Source organism: Phyllobates terribilis, unplaced genomic scaffold, assembly GCF_046119375.1.
Source record: "Phyllobates terribilis strain yellow unplaced genomic scaffold, ASM4611937v1 Scaffold_1__5_contigs__length_1240528914, whole genome shotgun sequence".
Taxonomy (NCBI): Eukaryota; Metazoa; Chordata; class Amphibia; order Anura; family Dendrobatidae; genus Phyllobates; species Phyllobates terribilis.
Window position 1 is genome coordinate 520,627,460 of NW_027362761.1, and position 24,196 is coordinate 520,651,655.

Consider the following 24,196-nt stretch of genomic DNA (forward strand, 5'->3'; position numbering starts at 1 on the left):
GTGGCATGGTGGCCACCATTGTATAGAAGGGGGGACACCATGGTGGTCATAGTATAGAAGGGGGGATGGTGTGGTGGTCAAAGTATGGAAGGGGGACGTCATGGTGGTCATAGTATAGAAGGGGGGGCGGCGTGGTGGTCATAGTATAGAAGGGGGGATGTGTGGCGCCCCTGCAGGTTCAGTCGCCACAGAGGTACTGAATCTCACCCAGAGGTGTGGTACCCCATTCTCAGGTAATGAAGGAATACTGCCCGGGACCCACCCACCTGCCTCCAACACTACACCATTCCAGACCAGCAGGCAGGGACAAGAAGCACGTGTACAATGCTGAGCCCTGCCCCCTGGTTGGAAGGGGGAGAACCAAGAGAGGGGGAACCATGTAGTGGGTGTGGGTGGAGGAAGTAGATCAGGGGATCAGTAGGAGTATAAGAAGAAAGGGAACCATCTAGAAGGAGTTCAGTCAGGTCAGTCTGAGGAGAGAGTCAGAAGAGAGAGAGAGTGTTGGGAGCAGGAGCACTGTAGGAGCTCTGCTCAGGAGGAGAGGAGGAAGGAGCGGGCCCAGACTGAGAGGCCCAGGAGGACAGACCTCTGTAGGAGCTCTGCTCAGGAGGAGAGGAGGAAGGAGCGGGCCTAGACTGAGAGGCCCAGGAGGACAAACTGAGAGAGGATGGGAGCAGAGGGAAGGCTCCAGAGAAACAGAGGGGATCCCAGGTGCACGGGAAGTGCAGGAAGCCACCAGTGCGCCTGAATCTACACGGATGTGGAGGAATCAGGCCGCAGAGGCAACCGGCCCCTAAACTAGTGGAGAAGAATCAGGCTCAGCTAGATAACCGGAGGCTACTGTACTTTCAAGGTGCAGCTGCCCACTACCACAATTACATCGCCGAAAAGGTGGCCGCATAGGGTCCAAGGGACTGCACGTCGCTCGACAAGACCCGAGGCTACTGACTTGGGACATTGATTGTGAGGCGCAGGGCAGGAGGGTGAGAGCCAGGGCAGGAAGACGACCGAGGAAGGAACATAGAACGGGGTCCCGTTTAAGTACTCCTGAAATACCTGAGAGCTGCTGAACCCCTTCCTTGGTGAACGCAGGATGACGTGAGTGGTTATAAGCTGGCAGTTGTAACCTGGAGCAGCATGATAACTGTGAGTAAACCTTGAAGACTGCACCCCACTGTGTCCTGGAATTATTGCTGCGCCATCACAAGCCCTGCACTACACTGCATGGCAACATCTCCCTCATAACATCACTATACTGCCCTGGAGCTTAACTCTGCCTGTGGAGAGCTGAACCAACTCTGCTGCATCACCATCAGCTCCAGAGGATCTGCACAGCAGCGGCGACCCCAAATAGCCGCATACCACAGGTGGCGTCATGAACATTATCTCTATAAAAACTTTATTCCCCTTTTACTTTTCCCCTTTAATTGACCGCCCTGGGTCATAGACCGGGTCACTGCCACCGTGACATCCCCCAGCATCGACCGGCCCGGCTACCGAGTACCCCACGTCCCAGGGGTCACCTCATACTACGTGGTGGTCATAGTATAGAAGAGCGAACAGCATGGTGGTCATAGTATGTAAGGGGGATGGTGTCTTGGTCATAGTATGTAAGGGGGATGGCATGGTGGTCATAGTATGTATCATAGTATGTAAGAGGGGATGATGTGGTCGTCATAGTGTATATGGGAGACAGCGTGGTGGTCATAGTGTAGAAGGGGGATGGCGTGGTGCTCATAGTGTAGAAGGGGGGACAGCACGGTGGGAATGTACTATCTGACGGACAGTGTGGGGTAAATTTTTGTGCTGTGATCATAGCGAGGGGCAGTTATTTATTTGGGGGCACAGCATGGGTGGTTCTTTTTATTCAGGAGCATTATACTGACACTGCTATCTTTAAGAGCATCGTGTGGGGATGTGTTGCAGAAGACCGGAGAAGATTGAAGTCTGCAGAGATGGGCTGTGGATGGGAAAAGTTGTTATGGCACCAGGACCTTGAGGTACCTAGATCTAAGAGTGACTAACTACATTAGCTAAATGCAGGTTTTAAATGATTGCTGAGCTGCTGTATCAAGCAGATTGTCAGTAGTTCAATAGCCTGAGAGCAGTTGAATGGGTCTGTGTGTGCCTGTGTCTCCGGTACGTGTGGAAACTGTCACCACACGTACTGGACACACTGACATGTGAAAAAGGCCTAACTCTGCTGCCTTATTATAGTGAATGGATCCCTTGGGGGTTCATCTGAATTACGTAGGAGCTGTGTACAGTATATGGAGTCTGCATACTATTCTAAGAAAATCCAGGAGGCAGATAGCGCTCTCTCACTCCCGAGTAGTGTTGAGCCACCCCCGTAGTGTTCGAGCTCGGTTCGGTTCGTCGAACACCCGTGTGTTCGCCGAACTGTTCGTCGAACTGTTCGTCGAACACCTTCGAACACCGTTAAAACCAATGGCAGGCAAACAAAAACACATAGAAACACATAGAAAACACCTTCAAAGGTGTCCAAAAGCTGACAAACTGCTCAGAAGACACAACTAACACATGGAAAAGTGACAAGTACATATAGTCATGCGAAAAGAAAAGAGGTGGAGGAGTAAAAGGAGGGGGAGACACAGATATAGGCATGTCATGCCCTTCTAAAATCCAAAAAGTGAGAAGCCGAGACGGCCAGTCCGCTCCTGCCCGTGCCACCTCCGTGTCGCCGGGTTTGTGCCAGAGCCGCGGTGAACCCTGACGGCCAGCCCCCCTCTCCCAATACTGGTGCCTGTCCGCTGGTGGGTCGAGAGAGCCCCCCTGTGGTGGAGGCAGCTCTAAGCTTTTTAATTTAAATTGTCCCTCTAATTTGAATGAATACACTTTAAATCCATTTACAAGGATCTATTGGAGGGCAAGTCTCATGCCAGCAGCCGCATAATTCCAGCTCCAGTAGCGTCCACTAAAGCTGCTGCAGTTAAAAAGCTTTTATAAGGATCGAGCTCGGCTGTCCACCGCAAGGCATCCTACTGCCAGTCCCAGCCCCTATGCCTTGGGGTGCCTCCTGATGCTCTTCACTAAGTATCCCGTGGTCCCGAAGCATTTCCTTTGAAAAAATTAAGTGTCCAAACTACAGGTGGTGTAGCTTGCTTAACAGCCGGGATAATCCGCTGACTAGCAGACACTGCTACTAGGCACAAAGTATTTCCTGGGCTAGATGCAGTTAAAAATTTGTAAGTAGATACTCTCGTTGGATGCTGAGAAAGCATTCCATAGAGTCTCCTGGCACGCCATATATGATTCTCTTAAAAAGCTTGGGGTAGGGGTCTAGGGGACCCTTTTATAGCCAAAATCACGGCCCTGTATCACAATACGTCACCTAGGCTGAAGATAAATGGAACTGTAGCACCGAGGGCTCGGTTGCTACAGACGTATTGCACCTCACCCAGAGGTGTGATATCTCACTCTCAGATAAGGATGGAGTGTGGATCAGGACCCGACACCTGCATGCATTACACCACATTGCCGTGGGGCAGGGCGACCAATATGCCCCTGAGATGGGCACGACAGTCCCTGTCCCTGGCTGGAGTGGGGGGAGGGAACACTGAGGAAGGGGAACCCTGCAGTGCAGGAGCAGGGAGGAAGCAGTTCCTGGGTGCATTGAGAAGGGAGTATAAAAGGTGGGCACCATCTTAGTTCAGTGCAGAGAAGTCTGAGCAGAAGTGGCAGGGAGCAGGGGCTCTGCATGAGCTCTGCTCCGGAGGCGGGCCTAGTAACAGAGGCCCAGGCCTGCAAGAGGGAGAAGGAAGGAAGAGGAGCGGAGAAGGCTCCAGGAACGAGGAATGAAGGGATCCCAGGGGTGCGGACGGGCGAGTCGCCACCGCACGCCCGAATCCACCTGCGTGGAGGGGTCAGGCCAAAGGGGGAGACCGGTCCCCGAACTAGTGGAGGCAGGAAACGACCCTCAGCTAGAAACCGGAGGCTCTGACATTTTATGTGGTGCAGCCCCTTGCTCCACCCGCTAGGAAGGCACCACATAGGGTCAGGGAAACTGGCGCCAAGTTTACCAAGAGGAGGCTCGAGGCAGCCGGACAGAAGTGTTGGTAAGAAAGGCCAGACAAAGGACACACAAAGGGGGTCCTGTGAAGCGCTCCAAAGTTATCTGGGAGTTGTCTGAGCCCCTCACCTGGTGAGCACAGTACGACGTGGGCAGCCGTTACCTGCAGACGTGGTCTGGATAATAAGAACTGTGAGTAAAGGCCCTGAACTGCATCACTGACTCCGTGTCGTTACTGCTGCTGCCCTGCACCATCACCCCCATCCTCCGCATACACTGCCCTGAGGCTATACTCCTCCCGTGGGGAGTTATGCTACGCTCTGCTGCACCCACAACACCAGCCTTAGCGGTCTGCCCTGTAGCGGCGGTTCACTCTGACCGCAATCCACGGGTGGCGTAGTCGGACATTTAAACATCAAAACCACATAAATAGTTCCGCCACTGGTTTGACCGCCCTGAGCCACGGAACCGGATCGCCGCCACGAAGACTACAACCACCAGCATCCACCAAAAAGGGTCCGGCTCCGGGTGTCCCAAGGCCCAGGGGGTGCGTCAGAACATTTTCATCACCTTTCACAATCACCAATGGGACAAGGCAGGGATGTCCTCTGTCCCCTCTCTTATACATCCTAGTGACGGAGCACCTGCTCTCATCAATTCGCCATAACCCCAATATTAGGTGGATTGAGGTGGGAGGCACCGAGTACAAGTGCTCTCTATTTGCTGATGATGTCCTAGTATATATCACTCAATCACATATATCCATCCCTGCTGTTATGGCTGAAATAGATCACTTTGTTACATGGTAAAATTTTAAAATCAATGCAGCGAAGTCTGAGGCCCTCGATGTCTCCCTCCCTAAATCCATATAGGATTCCATCCAGTCCAACTTTCCCTTTGCCTGGCCCTCACAGGGTATCAAATACTTAGGAATTCCTATTCATAGAGACCTCTCCCATCTATGTTATCTTAATTTTGGGCCCTTTATTGAACAATTCCATACAGACCACGGTTGGCAAGTTGGAACTGTGAGATTCACTACGTGCACCACTGGTATTTTGTGGAAAAGCACATGTAAGATTCTGCAACAGTCTCTGCTGATACTCCTGCATGCGTGCATCCCTTTCTATGGCAGGAATAATTTCTGCAAATTTACTTTTGTACCGGGGTTCTAACAGTGTGGCAACCCAGTAGTCAGGATTATTTCTAATTCTCACAATTCGAGGGTCATGTTGCAGGTAGTGCAGCAAGAAGGCACTCATGTGTGTTGCGCATCCAGGAGCACCAAGTCCCTGTTGTGTTGGTGGCGAGGTAACAATCATGCTTCCTTCCTCTGTCCTCTCCCCCCAACCTCGCACAACAGAAATGTGATCAAGGTCTCCCTCATCTGATGAGTCTTCCATCAGTTCGTCCTCCACTTCTTCCTGGGCTCCTGCACCTTCCTCACTAGTTTGGCTGCTACCATGCGCCCTGGTAAAATCATCTCCCCCACCCTCACATGCCTGCCGCCCTGGTGCTGCCGACCGTCTGGACCTTGCAGATGTTAGCCCTTCCGCATACAACTCCTCCTCCTCTACTTCCTCCACCTCCTCTTGTGCCACCACCTGACTCCGAATTCTGTTTAACATGTGCTCCAGCATGTAAATCACCGGAATAGTCATGCTGATAATGGCATCGTCAGCACTAAACATCTTCGTCGCCATTTCAAAACTGTGCAGAAGGGTGCATAGGTCCCTGATCTGAGACCACTCCTCCAGCGTGATTTGCCCCACCTCTGAATCTCGTTGGCCCAGGCTATACGTCAGAACGTATTGCACCAGGGCTTGTCGGTGCTGCCACAGTCGCTGCAACATGTGCAGAGTTGAATTCCACCGGGTAGGCACATCGCATTTTAGCCGGTGAAGTGGCAGGCCCAACGACTTCTGTAGAGATGTAAGTCGCTGAGCTGCGGGATGCGAATGGCGGAAGTGAGCACACAGCGACCGTGCCCTCTGCAGAAGGCCATCTAGTCTGGGATAGTGGGCTAAAAATTGCTGGACAACCAGGTTCAACACGTGAGCCATACAAGGCACGTGTGTGACATTGCCCCGGCGAAGGGCCGCACCCAGGTTTGCAGCATTGTCGCACACGGCCTTCCCTGGTTTCAGGTCCAGTGGAGACAACCATTCATGAAATTGGTTCTCCAGAGCTGACCACAACTCCTCAGCTGTGTGACTCACATTTCCCAGACATTTCAATGTAAAAACCGCCTGATGACGTTGAGCCCTACTGCCAGCATAGTAAGGAGGTGTGCAGGATCCCTTCTGCGCAGTTAGAAAGCTTGTGGCATGACCAGACAGGCTTTGGGTGCAGGTGGAAGACCGAGAGGAGGTTGAGGAGGCAGAAGCAGTGGAGGAAAAATGACATAAAGAGGATTGACGCACAACTCGTGGGGACGGCAAGACTTGGACAGCAGCCCCTTGTCCTGCTGTCACCATAGTTACCCAGTGCCCAGTCAGCGACATGTAACGCCCCTGTCCATGCCTACTCGTCCAAGTGTCTGTGGTGAAATGCACCCTGTCACACACAGAGTTTCTCAAAGAAGCGGTGATGTTGTGTGCGACATGCTGGTGGAGCGCAGGCACACCTTTCTTTGAGAAGTAGTGCCGACTGGGCATCTGGTACTGGGGCACTGCGACGGACATAAGGTCTCGAAAATCCTCTGTGTCCACCAGGCGGAAAGGCAGCATTTCTGTAGCCAAGAGCTTGCAGATGGTGAAATTCAACCTCTTAGCTTTCTCATGGCTAGGAGGAAATGGTCTTTTACTTGTCCACATCTGAGGGACCGAGGGCTGGCTATTGTGCTTAGACGGGGTTGATAAGGGTGTCCCCGGCAAACTGCCGGTCTGTGAGGAAGATGCAGGCGGACATGTTAGGTTGCCTTGATCCAAAGGTGGTGCTATCGATGTCGGACAGCGCTCAAGACCAGCTGGTGTTACCACCTCCAAAGAAAATGATGACCTGCCAATCACGCTGGCTGTTGCGGGTAAAGAGGTGGCAGGTCTGCGCCCCAAAACAGGTGTGACTGCTGTCCCCCCAGTCACAGAGGATGAAGAGGCCGCGGATGCACAAGATATGGCAGACGGTGGTTGGCCCGGCCGGCTAGACCGCATTGTAGCACACTGAGCTTCCCACTGCAACTTATGCTTCATGTCCATGTGCCGGTTCATGCATGAAGTACTCAAACTATGTATTTTTTGGCCTCTACTTAGCTTTTGCTGACAAATGTTACAGATAACACGAGTTGGGTCATCTTTATCGATCTGAAAAAATGCCCAGGCTATGCAAGGCTTAGCACCCATGCGACCTGAAGAGCCACCACGACTTGTGGTGAGAGGCAGAGTTGTGTTTGAGGATGCAGTTGTTGACGTGCTTCCAGTACTACGTCTCTGTCCAGGAAGGCGCAACCTGACCTCGTCGTCACTAGCATCTTCCTCCACCTCCTCTGCTGACCTCATCTCTTGGCTGACTGTGGGTTGACAGTAAGTGGGATCTCCGACCTCATCATCATCACCCTGTGCGTTATCACACCCGTCGTCCTCAGAGCCAACCTGTTCCTGCCCTGACAAAAAACTAAAGTTGTCGCTCCAATCAGGTATTTGAGTCTTATCATCGTCTTCCTCATTGTCTTCACCAACAGGAGTTACAGTTTGGGAATGAGGGTCTACATTATGGTCAGAACCTTCTGCGTCTGGTCCTGGATCCGACTCATAAAGATTCTGGGCATCAGTGCAGATCATTTCCTCGTCTGGATTCACAGAAGCGCTGGAGTCGACCTCTGATTCCCAGGCTATAGTATGAGTAAACAGCTCTGCAGACTCAACCATCTGTTCTACCTCATACTCAGACGGGCAGCTGGAGATTTGGGAGCTGTGAGGAAGCAAGTGCGATTTGGGTGACACCTTTGAGGACTGGAGTATTTGTGATGTTGAAGTTGATGTGGAGGAGAGCCCACTTAAAGGAGCACTTGATATCCGTTGAAGCACCTGCTGTTTTTGTGCCTCATCTGGAATTTGTAGCGATTGGCGTGGCCGTAAGAAAGGGATCTTATCACATTGTCCGCTAAAAGAAGTAGACATTTTAGTTTGGCTGGAAGATGGTCTTTCTTCTGCACCTACCCCACGGACACAACCTTTTTTCCCCTTCCCAACACGCCTATTCCCCTTTCCACCAGCAGCAGGCCTTTTTCCACTCATTTTGGTGGTTAACTAATTCACAACTCTGGAGTTGTTTGCACAAAAAAACAATGGATGGTAACCGAGCAGAGCTGAGTGGCCAAACTGTGGTATTAGGCCAAAACTATTGGCTGGGTTAGATGCAGAAAAAAATTATTTTTAATTTGCAACCTGATGGAGGTCAGTATAGATGGACTAATAGACCAAGTCCCACACACCGCTAGAAGCCCAAATATTTTTTCAGAGCTAGATGCAGAAAATTTTTTTATTCAATTTGCAACCTGATGGAGGTCAGTATAGATGGACTAATAGACCAAGTCCCACACACTGCTAGAAGCCCAAATATTTTTTCAGAGCTACATGCAGAAAAAAATTATTTTTAATTTGCAACCTGATGGAGGTCAGTATAGATGGACTAATAGACCAAGTCCCACACACTGCTAGAAGCCCAAATATTTTTTCAGAGCTAGAAGCAGAAAAAAATTATTTTTAATTTGCAACCTGATGGAGGTCAGTATAGATGGACTAATAGAACAAGTCCCACACGCTGCTAGAAGCCCAAATATTTTTTCAGAGATAAATGAAGAAAAAAATTATTTTTAATTTGCAACCTGATGGAAGTCAGTATAGATGGACTAATAGACCAAGTCCCACACACTGCTAGAAGCCCAAATATTTTTTCAGAGCTAGATGCAGAAAAAAATTATTTTTAATTTGCAACCTGATGGAGGTCAGTATAGATGGACTAATAGACCAAGTCCCACACACCGCTAGAAGCCCAAATATTTTTTCAGAGCTAGATGCAGAAAAAAATTATATTCAATTTGCAACCTGCTGGAGGTCAGTATAGAAGGACTAATAGAACAAGTCCCACACACTGCTAGAAGCCCAAATATTTTTTCAGAGCTAAATGAAGAAAAAAATTATTTTTAATTTGCAACCTGATGGAGGTCAGTATAGATGGACTAATAGACCAAGTCCCACACACTGCTAGAAGCCCAAATATTTTTTCAGAGCTAGATGCAGAAAAAAATTATATTCAGTTTGCAACCTGATGGAGGTCAGTATAGATGGACTAATAGAATGATGCTATGCCCAAAAGATTTTACTTCACTAGGTGCAGTAAAAAAATTGGTATTCTATACACAGGTGGTATATCTTGCAACACAGATAGGCTACTCCACTGACTAACACACTCTGCAATAGGCCAAAAAGGATTAGCTTTGCTAGATTCAGCCAAATGCTGTGAAAAAAACTTGCACAGCACTGGCACAGACCTGCCTGGCAAAAACTGATAGGAACTGATGTAACCTAGTCCTGAAAAGGACTCCAATTACAATTAGTCTTTACTCCCACAATCTATCTATTTAAGAGCACAGACCTGCCTGATAAAAGTCGTAGGAAATGCTGTAACCTAGTCCTTAAAAGGACTGCAATCACAACTATTCCCTACTCCCAAGCTATCTGTATATTTGTGCGAAAATTGGCTTGAAATTAACAAGGTATAGCGCACACAGCAACAGCGGTGCCGTCTAACACGCAGCTGCAGCAGTGAGAAAATGGTGGCGACGGGGAAAATGGCTTGGTCTTATAGGGCAAGGACATGTGACATACACTGCCAATCACACATGCCCTTGCTTGTGTGAAAAAAAGCACTTCGCTCCGTGTGTGCGCTGCTGATAGGCTGACAGATTGCACCTCCCCACTGCAAATGCGGGAAAGAGAAAAAAAAATGGAGATCTTCATTGTTCCTGCAGAGATCCATCCCCTGCCCCTCCCCCCGCCCCGCTGTACACTCAAACTGCGTATTAACATTAATTTTCATCATTACTGAGAAAAAATCCAGTTATGATTTTGGTGCACGAACAGTTATCGAACATAACCTCGAACAGCCGAATTTTTCTCAAATTGTTCGTGTTCGCCGACCGGCTCGAACACCGCCCAAAACAGCTCGAATTTGAGATTGGCGAACAGTTCGAGTAGAACAACGCTCATCTCTACTCCCGAGTCTCACCCTGCGGCTAAGCATTACTGTACAGCCCCATATGGGGTGTTTCTACATTCAGCAAAAATTTTGGTACCATTTTTACCCATTTCCCATTGTGAAAATGTAAAATCTGGGGCTTAAAACAAAACTTTGGTGGTAAAAATGTAAGTATTATAACTAATTATTCTTTCTTCACCCCCCAATGGTGTAAAATTCTGTGAGGCACATATGAAGTCAACATGTTGACTGCACCCCTAAATGAATTCATTGAGAGGTGTAGTTGGGAAAATGGGGTCTCATATGGGGGGGAATCTGCTGTTCTGGCACCTTAGGGGCTCTGCCAATTTGACATGGCACGGCCAACAAACCAGCCCAGCAAAATATGAGCTACAATATGGCGCTTCTTCCCTTCTCAGCTTTGCACTGTGCCGCAAAAGTACTTTTCAACCACATATGGGATATCTGTGTGCTCAGGAGAAATTGCACAACAACTTTTGGGGTCCAATTTCGGCTGTTACCCTTGAGAAAATAAAAAAATTGGGGCTAAAAGAGCATTTTTGAGGAAAAAAAGTGATTTTTTTTATTTTCACGCCTCTACGTTATAAACTTTTGTGAAACGCCTGTGGGTTCAAGATACTCACCACACATCTTTAAAAGTTCCTTAAAGGGTCAAGTTTCCAAAATGGCGTCACTTGTGGGGGTTTACACTGTTTAGGCACATCAGGGGCTCCCCAAACGCAACATGGTGTCCGCTAATTTTACATTCAAAAAGTCAAATGGCGCCCCTTCACTTTGGAGCCCTGCCGTGCGCCCAAGCAGTGGTAATTCCCCCAAATATGGTGTATCGGTTTATTGAGGAGAAAATGCACAACAAATGGTATGGTGAAATTTCTCCTGGTAACCTTATGAAAATGCAAAATTGGGGACTGAAAAACATTTTTGTGGGAAAATGTGAAAATTTATTTTTTACGGCTCAATGTTATAAACTTCTGTGAAGCACCTAGGGGTTCAAGGTGCTCACCACCCATCCAGATAAGTACATTGAGTCTAGTTTCCAAAATGGTGTCACATGTGTTTTTCTTTTTACTGTTTAGGCACATCAGGGGCTCCCCAAATGCGACATCAGGGGCTCCCTAATTATTCAAGCAAATTTTACATTCAAAAAGTCAAATGGCGCTCCTTCCCTTCCGAGCCCTGCCGTGCGCCCAAACAGTACAATAGTTTTCCCCAACATATGGGGTATCGGCGTGCTCAGGAGAAATTGAATAACACATTTTCTCCTGTTACCCTTGCGAAAATAAAAAAAATTGGGTCTAAAATAACTTTTTTGCGAAAAAAGTTAAATGTTCATTGTTTTCTTCCACATTCCAAAAATTCCTGTGAAGCACCTGAAGGGTTAATAAACTTCTTGAATGTGGTTTTGAGCACCTTGAGGGGTGCAGTTTTTAGAATGGTGTCACTTTTGAGTATTTTCTGTCTTAAAGGCCCCTGAAAGTCACTTCAAATGTGATATGGTTCCTAAAAAAATGGTTTTGCAAATTTTGTTGGAAAAATTAGAAATCGCTGGTCAATTTTTAACCCTTATAACTTCCTAACGAAAAAAAATTTTGGTTCCAAAATTGTGCTGATGTAAAGTAGACATGTGGGAAATTTTATTTATGAACTATTTTGTGTAATATATCTCTCTGATTTAAGGGCATGAATATTCAAAGTTTGAAAATTGAAAAATTTTCCCCAAATTTCTGATTTTTTCAGAAAAAAAGCCAGTCATATGAAATAAATGTTACCACTATCATGAAGTACAATATGTCACGAAAAAAACAATCTCAGAGTCACTGGGATCTATTGAAGCGTTCCAGAGTTATTACCTCATAAAGTGACACTGGTCAGAATTGTAAAAATTGACCTGGTCATTAACATGCAAACAACCTTTGGGGGCAAAGGGGTTAAAGAGTATACGTTTAAGAGATTATTTTATGTTTTAGGATCATTAATTCTGAGCAGATCTGTGGGGAACATCATCCCGAGTCACCCACCAATTGATCAAAAGACCTTTGAAAAGCGCAGCTCATGAGACAGGAGAGGACACAGAGCAGAATATATGCAGTAGAAAGTCATAGTCCTGTCTCCTGAGCTATGCACTTCTAAGAGGTCTTTTAAGCAATCAGTGGGGGACTCAGCACACATTGCTGCACCAATCTGCTCAGAATTAATGGACCCAAAACATATAAGATATCTCCCAAAAGTTAAAGGGATGGTCCGAAGGCAAAGTAATTTTCATCCTAGATCCTTATCTATTTAGTGCCATAATCAAAACTATTTTCTAATAAACTTGCATTAAAAAATTCTGTATCCTTCACCAACTACACTATCTAATTGCTTTACTATTTTTTTTCCCCACATCATTTTCGATGACACTTCATTTTAGAATCCCAGTGCACGCTGGGATACTCAAACGAAGAATTATCAGGGAGCAGAGGCAGCGGTCACTGTTGCAGCCTCCGCCCCCTTCCGGAAATAAAGTTTCATCAGTGATGCTCATTTCAGGGGCTGAGTTAGTCCCTTCGCACTGTGCAATGTGCACAATCACAGCGTGCCTTTGTTGCTGGCTCAGATCAGTGGTAATGAGCCAGCAACATAGCGGTGACAGAATACCTGGCGTGCAGAGACCAGTGACGTCACTTATGGGGGCGATTCTGGTTCCTGCACGCCGGGTATTCTGACACCGCTCTGATGCTGGCTCATTACCACTGGTCTCAATTGGAAACAGAGGCACGCTGTCATTGTGCACATTGCACAGCACGCAGGGACTAGCCCAGCCCCTGAAATGAAGTATCATCAGTGAGGAGGAGAGGTTGTAGCAGTGACTGCAGCCTCTGCACCTTGATGACGCTTTGTTTGCGTATCCCATCATGCACTGGGATTCTCAAACAAAGCATCATTAAAAAGGAAGTATAAAAACAGAACGAAAAGCAGATAGTGTAGTTAAGGAAGGATATGGAATTTATATATTTATATAGTATATTTGAAAATAGTTTAGATTATGAAACTAAATATCTAAGGATGTAGACTGAAAATTACTTTGCCTTCAAACCACCTTTGTAAGTTACTCTTTAAATGTTTACTAGTGCTTCGGCTTTCATCTAATCATTACTGTGGTTCCTGTATGGTCTGTAGTTTGATGATGGTTGGCAACAACAACTCCAATAATTTCCTTGCCATTGTTAAGAACATACTGGGAGTTGCAGTTTCATGCGATACAATTGTATAACTGGCATTGCAAGTGATCGCTGTATTAATCTTGGTGATGTATTTATCTACTGCCGGTGGTTCTTGTGCTGTATTTCTGTACTGATGGTGGTTCTGGTGATGTAGTCATGCACTGATGGTGGTTCTGGTGATGTATTAGCCCTCTGTGCCTATACTTGTACTGATAATGGCTGGTGACCGGTTCATGCAACGTTATTTGAATCCCCCTATGTATTTTATTGATGGCCCCATACATTATAGACTGCTGTCTGATCGCCCCAACTATGGAGTGCTCACCTTGCCAAACGTTTCTGTGTTCTCTATAAGGCTATGATCCCACGAGATCATGGATGTTTCCGATTTTCTGCACCCATTAAGTAAAATAGGTTACTTGCATTTTTTGAAAATCCACAGCGTAAAAAAACTCACTAAAAACTCATCGAGGGAATGTAGCCTAAAAGAGCCGCTGCCAGACATCTCTGGAGGCTTATCATTTAGAGAACATAAGGATTTTCAGCCCTAAATCAAACATGCTGGATCCTTATCTCCCTGGGCATCAGTCAGGAGCACCCATACACATTAGACTTTTAGCAGAACCTGTTGATATTGGCGGATTCGGTCAATTTTAGTCTGTGTATTTGAGGGCTTAATTACTATCTAAAGGGTATGGGCGCACAATATATTTTAGACTTCTGCAAATTTAATGAGTTTATCAGGCAGAAGACTCTTCAGGACACGCTAGCGTTTTTTGTGCTAAAGCTACTTTTTTGCTTCTTTTCAGTCATCTTTTCTGACATCTTTTGGGGACCAGTTTTCAACTTAATTAAATAAACTAGTGAGCAGCTTCCAAGTTTAAGCTGCCTGAGGAATAGTCGCATTTTTGGAAACCTGAAGCAGTTAAAAGAAGCTCAAAAGACTGAACATATGATCAGCAATTAATTTTAATCTGTAGCGCATATATATTCAGTCTTTTTAGAGTTTATTTGGCGCTTTTTGAGGTGGGTACCGGAGTGGATCTGCCTGAATAAGGTGTACATATACCCTTAGTCTGACTTACCTGTAGGGGGAGTGAAAATGTAAAGTGCATAGGGCAGCATGAACACCAAATATGGCCCTGGTCCTAATGATTGCTAATACCATGGCTGGACATATTCTACAACCTCTGGCAAAAATTATGGAATCACCGGGCTCGGAGGATGTTCATTCAGTTGTTTAATGTTGTTGAAAAAAAGCAGATCACAGACATGGCACAAAACTAAAGTCATTTCAAATGGCAACTTTAGGGCTTTAAGAAACACTAAAAGAAATCAAAAATGTGGTACTCAGTAAGGGTAATTTTTTTCAGACCAAGCAGAGGGAAAAAATTATGGAATCACTCAATTCAGAGGAAAAAATTATGGAATCACCCTGTAAATTTTCATTTCCAAAACTAACCTGCATCAAATTAGATCTGCTCGTTAGTCTGCATCTAAAAAGGAGTGATCACACCTTGTAGAGCTGTTGCACCAAGTGGACTGACATGAATCATGGCTCCAACATGAGAGATGTCAATTGAAACAAAGGAGAGGATTATCAAACTCTTAAAAGAAGGTAAATCATCACGCAATGTTGCAAAAGATGTTGGTTGTTCACAGTCAGCTGTGTCTAAAATCTGGACCAAATACAAACAACATGGGAAGGTTATTAAAGGCAAACATACTGGTAGACCAAGGAAGACATCAAAGCGTCAAGACCGGAAACTTAAAGCAATATGTCTTCAAAACAGGAAATGCGCAACAAAACAAATGAGGAACGAATGGGAGGAAACTGGAGTCAATGTCTGTGACCGAACTGTAAGAAATCGCCTAAAGGAAATGGGATTTACATACAGAAAAGCTAAACATAAGCCATCATTAACACCTAAACAGAAAAAAAAACAAGGTTACAATGGGCTAAGGAAAAGCAATCGTGGACTGTGGATGACTGGATTAAAGTCATATTCAGTGATGAATCGCGAATCTGCATTGGGCAAGGTAATGATGCTCGAACTTTTGTTTGGTGCCGTTCCAATGAGATTTATAAAGATGACTGCATGAAGAGAACATGCAAATTTCCACAGTCATTGATGATATGGTGCTGCCTGTCAGGTAAAGGCACTGGGGAGATGGCTGTCATTACATCTTCAATAAATGCCCAAGTTTACATTGATATTTTGGACAGTTTTCTTATCCCATCAATTGAAAGGATGTTTGGGGATGATGACATCATTTTTCAAGATGATAATGCATCCTGCCATAGAGCAAAAACTGTGAAAACATTCCTTGAAAGAAGACACATAAGGTCAATGTCATGGCCTGCAAATAGTCCGGATCTCAATCCAATTGAAAATCTTTGGTGGAAGTTGAAGAAAATGTTCCATGACAAGGCTCCAACCTGCAAAGCTGATCTGGCAACAGCAATCAGAGAAAGTTGGAGCCAGATTGATGAAGAGTACTGTTTGTCACTCATTAAGTCCATGCATCAGAGACTGCAAGCTGTTATTAAAGCCAGATGTGGTGTAACAAAATACTAGTGATGTATTGGAGTGTTCTTTTGTGTGTTTGTTTTTCATGATTCCATAATTTTTTCCTCAGAATTGAGTGATTCCATAATTTTTTCCCTCTGCTTGGTCTGAAAAAATTTACCTTTACTGAGTACCACATATTTTATCTTGATTTCTTTTAGTGTTTCTTAAAGCCCTAAAGTTGCCATTTGAAATGACTTTAGTTTTGAACCATGTCTGTGATCTGCTTTTTTTCAACAACATTAAACAACTGAATGAACATCCTCCGAGCCCGGTGATTCCATAATTTTTGCTAGGGGTTGTTTATAGTGAATTAACTTCTCGATTTTCTGGAAGCGTAATTTTTTCCCGGGATTCAAGCTCACATCCTCTAGCATGCAGGGAAGAGATTATTTATGGTGATCAGTAAATGGCGTAAATAGATGGTGTGAAATATTTTTTTCTCCATCAATCCAATGTTTATACATGTGTTTGTCAAAATAGCACTTAAAAAACTAAAGCTCATCTTACAAAAAACAAGAAGTCGTATAGAGAAGCTTACGTAATAATGGAAAACTTACGGCTGTTACAACTGTGAATAAATGAACAAAAAACACGATGTGGTTGCCTGAATAAGTGCATCACAAGAATTTTCTTTTGTACAGTATATGCATGTGTTATATGTATGTGCATATTTTATACAGTATATACCCATGTGTGTACTACTGTATGTATATGTGAGCGTAAATTGTTAATGCCTATAAATTTTTAATGAAAAGGCATGTAAATGTGCTTGTGAATATGCTGGAGGGTCCTGACAAAGAAGGCACCATTCATTTAGAAAAATTAATTAAGAAAAATTCATGGCGCCTATAGTGAGACATGACAATGTTCTTATGTGGGGCTGGATGAGCGCTGCTGGATCTCAGTGCTACAGGACACAAACTCTGAGACTCTACACCACCTAGGTAGGAGCAGGAGAGATACAGAATCTGCACAATTGAGAGGAACTTACAGCTGCTCTGCACAGTTTTCTCCATTTTTGCTAATTACTCATCCAACTATGAGCATTTCTGTGGTTCTTTCATGATGGTGGCATTGCTCCAAGGAGGCTGGATACACAAATGTTCCTTGGGAGTAATTTCCCACCAATAAGTTCATCCTTTTGAAGCGAGCAAGCACTCGTACTGACCTCCAAACAGTATCCGATTGGCTGTATAAGAAAATTTAAAAGAGCAATATCAATTTCCTGGTTTGCCACCCTCTACTCGGATCGGTGTTCCTTTCCTTTGGCTTCCATGATGACCACTGTAGTGACATGGGGAGCTCACTGGTCACCTCTGCCGTTCCACTCCTACAGCACAGGGAAGGCAGGGGGAAGTGTGATTTCGATTTCACTTTGCACCCCCGCCCCATGATACCATGGTGGCCATTTTGGAAGCCGGAGGAGAGGAATGCCAAGAGAAGAGGACACAATGGGAATCCAGTGGAGAGCACCAGGAAAGGTGAATTTTCAGTGTTAGGATGATATGTGAAATACCAGATGAGACCAGGCTAGTGGATATGTCATTGTAGACTTGCTCTTTCCCTTCCAAGTCAATTTTGCTCATTCAAACTGTTATGTAGAAAAGATAACATGCAAAAAAATAAGAACATAATTGCATTCATTTAGAAGAGCAGAGTTTATTTTCAGAAGTTGCATTGTATATTTGGATGATGTTTGCTTCATTACTATGTTTGTTTTGCAAACATTTTTCAAAAGTTTCATCTATATTCCATCATGTGAGATCCCTGGTAAAGTTTAAGGAACTGAATATTAAGTAACACGCTGGTGGTCTCACACATGTTTTTCTCATTTCAAGGGAAGATCAGGAAAACTGAAGGTCGAATCATATCATCTGATCACCACAACAGCAAATGTACACATAAATGCATGCCAAGGAGAGAGTAAAATATGACATGCCACAGATCCTTCATCAAACGTCATCAAACTAAGGATTTTATCAATCAAAAAGATTTTCTGAAGCCATGTTATTTAACACGGTAGATGCCTAGAGAACACAACACAAATAAAGTTGGCTGAGTACATTCAACACCAGCATCACGCAATGAATTTTCCCTCTTGGTTTCGGCACTCTGAACTATGACACTCCACAAAGATTTTTTTACTAAAAACATTCAAAATCCTAATGGGTTTGCCTCTAAAGTCCTATGGTACACAGCCTGGGCCCTCTGGGTCAAACCTAAAGTGGATCTGTCACCAGATTTCACAATATAAACTGCAAGTATTGTTAGCAGGTTACTTGGATATGACAGCGCAGACAATGAGGAGACAGTGGTACTTAACCAATACTATTTACTTAACTAACACAAAAAGGAAAATCTATTTATCAGTATATATACACAATATATTTATATATATATATTTATATATATATATATATGTATATGTAAGCACTATATTGCTGGTAAAAGTAACAGGGTCAATACAGTATGCTATGACACAGCAATGCGACTAAATACAATATCTATGCAACGTTACATTACATACACTGTTCTTATTATCTAGCAGTTAAACAACTGTTGCCTTTATGTTACAACTTTACGGGTATCACTCTCAGTACTAGGCCCGTCCCTGTAGTAGTCTCTATAAACACCTCTGATCGTTACCCTGGCCTTAGCGGGGGTCACCGGTATTTACCGCTAGGCCGCAAGTCCTAGATATGCGAGTCACTAGATATACAGTGCGCTTGTCGTACTGGTCGTCTCTGTTCCCTGAAGCATGGCCCCAACCCACACCCTGTACCATACATCTATGCTGGAAGTAACGGCCCATAGGAACGGTCCTCTGCTACAGCTAGATCATCTCCTGAGCCTGGTTTGAATCTGGTCACTGTCTTCTACTGGCGTTGCTTGTGTATTTTCTACTGGCGTGGGGTACGGATCTTCTACTGGCGCTGTTTACGGACTTCTTCTGGAGCTAGTCACAGACTTCTACTGGTGCAGGGGAACTGATATTCACAGCTCGGGCCTTCTCTGGCATTTGACCGCTCTTGGATCCTTCTGTGGTGATGGTGGCTGTAAGCCCACCTCACAGACATAAGAATTGTCCTGGTACAGGTTCTGGTTCCAACTGCTTTTTGTCAGCCCGGCCTCTTATAATTAGTAACTACGACACAGGTGTCACCTGACCTGGTGTCATCTTTAAACCCTTCCTCTGGGAACATAAGTTCTCACTAGTAGGTTCCTACCACTGTAATTCTTTCTTTACTTTCATTTTCGCCTTTGACCAGCAGATGGCGGTGTTTGCTTGCAAATACTCAGCCAGGCATCAATTTCAACTGTATTCTTCTCTGTTGTCCACTTCCTTACATATTATTAAATAGCTCCAAACCTGAGGAGACTGGTGTCTCTACTAGAAAATCATTTTCAGAATAGGTGTATAATCCTTCTTGAAAGTTTTTCTAGCTTCTCTAGTGGGGCTCATATGCTCACCTTAATATCAAGCAGAACAACCTTCAAACAGGATTATACAGCCATTTTGGCATGGATTTTGAAGTAAGTACACCAACTTCATTATTTTTCAATGATATTGGTTCTCAAGTCCTCAGACAGTTCTCTTCTCCCCTTTCTGTTCTCCATGCTTAGTGTGGCACACATAATGCAAAGATTGAGTCAATTTCTCCCCTTATTATCTGGTTTCAGGTATGATTATCATATTGCCCACACTTGTTACTTGTCACAGGCGACTTTGAATGAGCATCACATGCTTGAAACAAAGTTGTTTACCCACAATTTTGGAAAGTTGCCAACAATTTTGGGGGTTTTGTGTGAAATTATGTCCAATTTGCCTTTATTTCTCATTTTTTTTGTTTTTTTTTCCAATACACACAAAGGAAATAAGCTTGTGTACAACAAAACAAGTGTAATTGCAATAATTTTCTGGGAGAAATACTTTATTTTCTGGAATAATTTCAAGGGTGCCAATACTTTCGTCCATGACTGTAGGTCTATTTAATAATATACAGTATGCAGTTATATTTTGTCAAGATGAAAAGAGGGAAAGATGGCACATCCAAATTCCTAAAATAAATATTTTTTATTGAATTTTCATATTATATGTTAAAACTAATCCTTCACATGACTGAAATAACTGACGGGTTTCTGTCATTAAAACACCCTTAATCCCTCTTTTCGTTTTGACATGATGTGAGTTGGAGGTCTGCAATGGAGTTTGACACCCATTTCCACTAGAAGTCATCTATAAAGACTATTTGCAAAGATTGCAGAATTGGTAAGCCCATTGAATGTATAAAGTTCTACTATCAGACAACAGAGTATACAAAATAATGCGCTATTATGGACTTGTCAATAACCCGTTTACTACACTGTCTGCACAATTATTAGGCAGTGAGTATTTTGACCATATCATTTTTATTCAGATTTTCCAACTCTGTGCTGTATAAATGTGAATGCTTATTGGATGAAGCAGATCAGGTGATGTATATTTGTGTAATGAGGAACAGTGAGGCCTAAGGATACAACTCCCTTTGTTAGGTGTGCAGAATTATTAGGCTGCTTTTTTCCACACGTAAAATAGGCCAAAAAAGGAGATTTAACTGACTTTAACTTTCTCTGGCTCATACAATCTTTTGCTTTGTGTGAAATAGCGCTGAACATTTTTTTCGTGATTCAAACGAACTGAATCGCAAATTGTTGGAATGCGCGAGGTCTAGAGAATTTCCTAAAATTCTAAATTTGCATCAAATCAATTTGCTCATTTCAATTATTCATACATAATTAATCTTCTGCATTGTAAATCTTCTCAAACTAAAAGACTGCTTATAACATACCCGACATTTCAGATGTGTGATCAGAATAAGCTATTGTGTGTATACACGAAGAATAAGACCACGTTCACAGGTTCAGTATTTGGTCAGTATTGTATATCAGGATTTTTAAGCCAAAAACAAGAGTGGGTGAAGAATGCAGAAGTGGTGACTAGAGATGAGCAAACCTCTCAAGGTTCGATTTGTTTCAGATCGGCGAACTTCCTGATGTTCTCTGAACAATTCGTCGAACAGTTCGAAAAACAGGGACCCAAAAGCTGCCAAAAACAGCTCAAATTGAAGGCAGACACCAGGAAAAGTGGCGTCAATTGACCCACAGTACAAATAGTATAATTATTATTATTTATTATAATAGTGCCATTTATTTCATGGTGCTTTACATGTGAAAAGGGATCACCGACTGGTACAGGAGAGAGGACCCTGCCCGCGAGGGCTAACAATCTACAATGGATGCAGCAGTATGGTGGAACAAGCGTTACTGCAGCTTGTACGCTTGTTGGAAGAGGTAGGTCTTCAGGTTCCTTTTGAAAGTTTCCACAATAGGCGAGAGTCTGAGGTGTTGGGGTAGAGTTCCAGAGTAGGGGAGATGCACGGGACAAATCTTGTATGCGATTGTGGGAAGAAGAGAAAAGAGGGAAGTAGAGGAGATCTTGTGAGGATGGGAGGTTGTGCGCAGGTAAGTACTGGGAGACTAGGTCACAGATATATGGAGGAGACAGGTTTTGGATGGCTTTGTATGCCAAACAACAGGATTTTCAAATAGAGTCTCTGGGAAACAGAGCCAATGAAGGGATTGACAGAGGGGAGAAGCCAGGGAATAGAAGGATGACAGGTGGATTAGTCGGCCAGCAGAGTTTAGGATAGATTGGAGGGGTGAGAGAGTGTTAGAAGGGAGGCCACAGAGCAGGAGGTTGTAGTAGTCATGGCGGGAGATGATGAGGGCATGCACTAGTGTTTTTGCAGATTCATAGTTGAGGAATGTGTGGATCTGGGAGATATTTTGGAGTTGGAGTCGGCAGGAAGTGAAAAGGGCATAGATCTCATATTTGAAGGAGAGATCAGAGCCAAGCTTGTGGGACTGGGGAGAGCGGGCAGCCTTTGACTTTAATGGATAGGTCAGTTGAGGTGGGTTGATGAGATGGTGAAAAGATGATGAATTCTGTGATACTGACGAGACTCAGATACTTGAGGTGCATGCGGACTGTACTGTGCTGTCAGAGCAGGAAGCGGAGGAGGATGACTCTCAAGACGAGGAGTGGGATAATAAATAGGATGACGATGAGGTTTAGATCCCACTTGGTGTGAACCCAGAGACACGTAGGAGAGTAGCTCAGCAGAGGAGGTGGAGGAGGAAGATGAGGAGGTTACGTTGTGGCTTCCCGCACAATCACTGACTGATGCAACCACAACAAGCACTGCTGCATCAACAGCGACAACTGTGGCTGTGGCCAGCAGCAGTCGCGGGTCTGCAGTTTGCAGGGGCGGCAAGGGTTGCCTAGCCTGGGTCTTTTTGGAGACCGCAAAGAATGACACAACTCACGTTATCTGCCAACATTGTAAAAAACTACTGAGTAGAGGCAAAAATTGCAATAATTTGACTACTACATGCATGAACTGGCACATGTGTGATCAACATGCATTAGACTGGGAATCTCACTGCTCTAAAATGCGGACTACCATCAGCCGCCCTGTCAACTGCAACTGCTGCTTCTTCATCCTTCGTCATTGTGGCAAGCGTTCTCACACAGGCCTCCAAAAGCAGAACCTCCACTTGTTTACCAGCTACAGTCGGGGTGAGTGAGAACCCGTTAGCTGTTACGGAAGTGGACATACCTGCAATTTTTGACTGATCTCAGACACCGAGCACACCACATCTTTCTCAATCTACCATAACATCTCCGCTTGCACCTCTCTCACAGTCCATCAGTTTGTCGTGTTCACCCTACTCCACCCTCTCTCAGCACAGCAGCCAGCCATCGGTCCCACAGTTGTGGTCACCTAAAAGATTGTTTTCTCCTACACATGCCAAAGCAAAGAGCTTGAACTTAACCATCTCCAATCTGTTGGCCACAGAAATGCCTTTCCGCCTGGTAGATACAGACGTTTTCCGAAAGCTGATGGCGAAACCGCTTAATAGGTCTGCCAGCTATAGGAATGGTAATCCTAATGTGCTGTGCACATGCTGTGGACACTTCCGCTCAGGATTACCATTGCGGTAAAAACCGCAGCATGACCATTGTGCGGACGTTTCTGCCGCAAATTCTCGCCCATTGACTTGAATTGAACCACAGCAAATCCGCAAGTATAATATTTATACCTGCAGATTTGCTGCGTTTCAATTAAAGCCAATAGCCACAAATTTGCGGTGGAAATGTGGTACGGGTGGTACCCGAGTTGGAAGAGGAGGACTACTACTCCTCTCATCTGACCGCCGCTGCAGCTCATAACAGTGAGAGTTGGCTAGCAAGTGGTAAAAAAGAGAAAAAAAAAGTAAAAATTAAAATAAAACCCACTATAGTCACCTGTTCGGCGCCCCCCGGTGTCCTCCTGGTCCTAGTCCCCAGCGATGTTCTCCTTCCGGCGGCTGGTGGTACACTGCGGGGAGCGCACTCACTCCTAGCAGTGTACTGCTCTGCCAGGACCTGCTGTCATGTGAGCGATCAGCTGATCACTCACTTGACCTCACCGTGGGAACATTCTGAACAATGTTCCCATTGTGGTGAGCTCGCAGGGGCTGATCAGCTGATCTTCAGCTGATGAACCCCAGTGACGTCCTGCAGCAACAATGTATACTTACAGGAGTGATTTTACACCCCCGTCAGTGTACATTGCTGTCTTCTACAGCAGTGACATCAGTGATTGCTGATGTCACTGCTGTAGAAGTGACCTGGATTGCCAAGGGACAATCGTGATGGAATCGTGGACTGCATCATGATGGAAAACAGGTGAGGGATATGGTTGTTTGTTTTTTACTTTTTCTTCAATAGATTGATGAGTTCATGGACAGAGTGCAATAAAAAAAATTATTAAATCATGTGTTTTTTATTTTGTTAAAACACTTTATTCTGGCCGTGTCTTTTATTGAAAAAGCGGCGACCACTTTTCTACACGGTTAGTAATGGGGGCGTCTTATAGACGCCCTCAATTACTACTAACCTGGGCTTTACGTCAGCCGCCAATACAAGGCTGACGTGAACCCCAACCCCTTTACCACACTCGCCACTGCTACAGGGCAGTGGGAAGAGCAGAGGCTAAGTGCCAGATTTGGCGCATCTTATGGATGCGCCATTTCTGGGGCTGCTGAGGTGTGATATTAATAGCCGTGGAGGGGGGCCAGTATCCATG